Source organism: Orcinus orca, chromosome 18 (assembly GCF_937001465.1).
Source record: "Orcinus orca chromosome 18, mOrcOrc1.1, whole genome shotgun sequence".
Taxonomy (NCBI): Eukaryota; Metazoa; Chordata; class Mammalia; order Artiodactyla; family Delphinidae; genus Orcinus; species Orcinus orca.
Genome location: NC_064576.1, coordinates 67020275 through 67023376, shown reverse-complemented (window position 1 = coordinate 67023376; position 3102 = coordinate 67020275). Strand labels below are relative to the sequence as shown.

At 42.3% G+C, this 3102-nt stretch overlaps 1 pseudogene; it reads right to left on the bottom strand.

Annotated features, from left to right (window-relative positions):
* Positions 1 to 1273: 1273 nt before the first annotated feature.
* Positions 1274 to 2886, bottom strand: LOC101286752 (TOM1-like protein 1; annotated as a pseudogene).
* Between the last annotated feature and the right edge of the window lie 216 nt (positions 2887 to 3102).

Genomic DNA, 3102 nt, shown 5'->3' with positions numbered 1-3102 from the left:
CCCAGTATCCGAGAATGTAACCATATTTGGAGATAAGGTCTTTAACAGGGCAAGGTCTGGAGATAAGGTCTTTAACAGGGCAAGGTCTTTAACAGTGATTGAGTTAAAATGAGGCTGTTAGGGTGGGTCCTAACCTGATTGGACGGCGTCCTTATAAGAATAGAGCCAGGGGTGTGTGCTCACAGCCGAAAAGACCATGTGAGGACACCGAGGGAAGAGAGCCATCTGCAAGCTGAGAGAGGTGTCAGGAGAAACCAGCCCTGCTGGCACCTTGATCTTGGACTTCCAGCCTCCAGAACTGTGAGAAATAAGTTTCTGTTGTTTAAGTCGCGCAGTCTGTGATACTTTGTTAGGACATCCCCAGCAAACTAACTGGGTGCTGAAGAAAAACACACCCACAGCACCCATTAAAGGGGGGTTGTTTTCTTGCCAGTACCAACATGGAAAGAATCATGTGGCTTCTCACTTTAACACCAGGGGAATTGCTTAGTTTCTGCCTCCTTAACTGCCCAGGGCACATTGTAAGAGCCATCTGGACACTGTAATCACTTCTGGGAGATTCTAAAAGACTTCCTTCAACTTATCCCAGTAATCTGCAACATCCCTGTTAAGAATTAAATTATGCCCCCCCCCAAATATGTTGGAGTCCTAACCCCCGTACCTCAGCAAGTGACTTTATTTGGAAATAGGGTATTTATTTTTGTTTTTGTTTTAATGGTAATTTATTTGTCATTGTAATTTATGACAAACCAAAGTACAATTTATTCTGAATGTTTTCCAGAAGTCTTTCTTCCAAAAAAGAAAAACAAAGAGCATTTAGTATTATAAAGAATTATATTTAAAGGCAACCAATGTAAAATCCATTGACCTCAATGGAGGTCAAGATGAGGGTACCTGAAATATAATTAAACTACAATCATCAAGGCTTTTACAATTCATAATTCTAAATAAGAGTATTATTTATAAAGAAGTGCAAATTGACTTCTACTTTCAACTTTAGTTAAATGAAGACACTCAGTATTCTTCCTGAATAATAGTTTTTCACATTCATGCTTTCATCTATTAACAATCATTTTGTAATGAAACAGTCTTCATCTACTCTTATCCCAGCTCTTGTGATGATTTCTAAATGTAGGAAGGCCTGTGAAACATAAGGTGCTACACTTAACCTGGTTGGCCTCAATACCATGAATTTTTCTTCTGCTGAAGTTTTAAGTGAATATATGTTACAACCAAGTTCTTTTGAGATAAAGCTTCAGCTGCTGTCAGGAACCATAAACGTTACTCTGGAACAGTTACTCTTCTGTTTGAACTTCATTACTACAGAGGAAAAATGTTCCACCGTGGTTTTGATGTTTTGGAATGTCTTAACTTCTGGGTCTCAAAGCTCGACAGGGTCTACCTTTTAGAGAATTGGCACCCATAATGCCACTAGTGAGCTGGTCATCTACTTCCACCTCAGTAGTCACTGTGACTTTGAGCTCCTTTGTAGTGATATACATCGGTGTCTTCATAAATAGCTTCTGTGGTGACAGCAGGAGCTAATGGATCAAACTCCATTACCTCGTAGTAACTGGATGGCTGGAAATCATTCTTTGTCATCGCTGGTTGATTGCTGGGCAAGGATGGTGGTCTCTGCTTTGTTGGTGTCGCTGGAATGGTCTGTAGACTAGCCGGCTGTGGTAATACTGAATTTGAATATTCCAGAGAACTCTCATATGTATGACCTGAGGCAAGGTTTTGGCTGGTCCTTTGGGCAAACGGGTGTTTCTGTATTTTCCGAGGCTAGCAAATCCACCTGTGGATGAAGACTGGGTTTCAAGTTGTTTGTTACAACAGGACTTGGAGAGCTGAAATTTAAGTCTGAAAGCTGAGCATTCAGGGTGTTGTATTCTCCCAGAGTTTCCCTATGCGTTGGAGGGCTGGGACTTAGGTCAAGGAGATCAGAGGATGGGGCAGAAGTTTCACTGCTAGTATTGGCATCTTCCCCCTGGTTCTTATTTTGCTCCAAAATCCTTTGTTGGTTTCGAGTAAACCTCTCATATCCAAGGGTGGTGTTACTAAAATCCTTATTCACTTGAATTAGCTCAACAGTGACATCTTCATTCTCCACCACCACGAGCAGGTCCATGATCCTCTCTTGCATCTCCCGACCCGTCTTATAAAGTTTCTGCAGAAGCTCTTTGTCTTCACGGTTTTTAGACCCAGCAATATTCTCCATCAGTATGGCAGACATCACTCTCACATTCATTTACACCATATCCAACTCACTGTGCAGTTTTCCAGTCTGTTCTGGAACCAGTGTAATACTGGAGTTCTTGGGAACTACAGAAGAAAGAGCTGGTGCAGTAGGAACAGATGGTGGTGGATTCGGTGATATCTGAGCAGTCTCTTGTCTGGCTGTTTCAGCATCTGATGGAGGAAACTGAACATCTTTCTTAAGGAGATACATCTTCCTTACACTTCTTTCACTTCACTTACATCCATACCTCCTGGGAAACCCTGCAACCACATCTTAATGAAATTCAGAATTCTATTCTGAATGTCTCTTGGCAAGGTATATCTGGGATTCAGCAGCTTAACTGGACTATCTTTAACAAATTCCTTCTTCACAATCAGAGACTGGAAACTTGGACCACAGTTCTGTATGCATATGTCAATAAGTGACAAGGTAAGTTGGATTTCTTTATGATTGTAGTTTTTGGAAATCCTTTTCTTCAAAGCTTTTATTGCATCTTTTGGCCCATCGTGAACAGTGTTAATTATGTCACAGATGTGCATAAACTGGCCCCAGTGTTCAGTCTGAAGTCCAGCAACTGTAGCATTTTCTATGTGCTGGCCCACGGAGGTTGCAAACGGGTCCTGGTGACTCTTCCCGAGCGCCATGGTAGCGCAGGGAGCCAGCCCGGGCCTCCGCCACTGTTCCCAACCAGAAATAGGCTCCTTACAGAGGTAATCAAGTTAAGATGAGGTCATTGGGGTTGGTCCTAGTCCAACATGACTGGTGTTCTTATAAAAAGGGGAAGTTCGGACATAGACACACACAGGTAGAACGCCATGTGAAGATGCAGGCAGAGATCCGGGCGATGTTTCTTTAAGCCA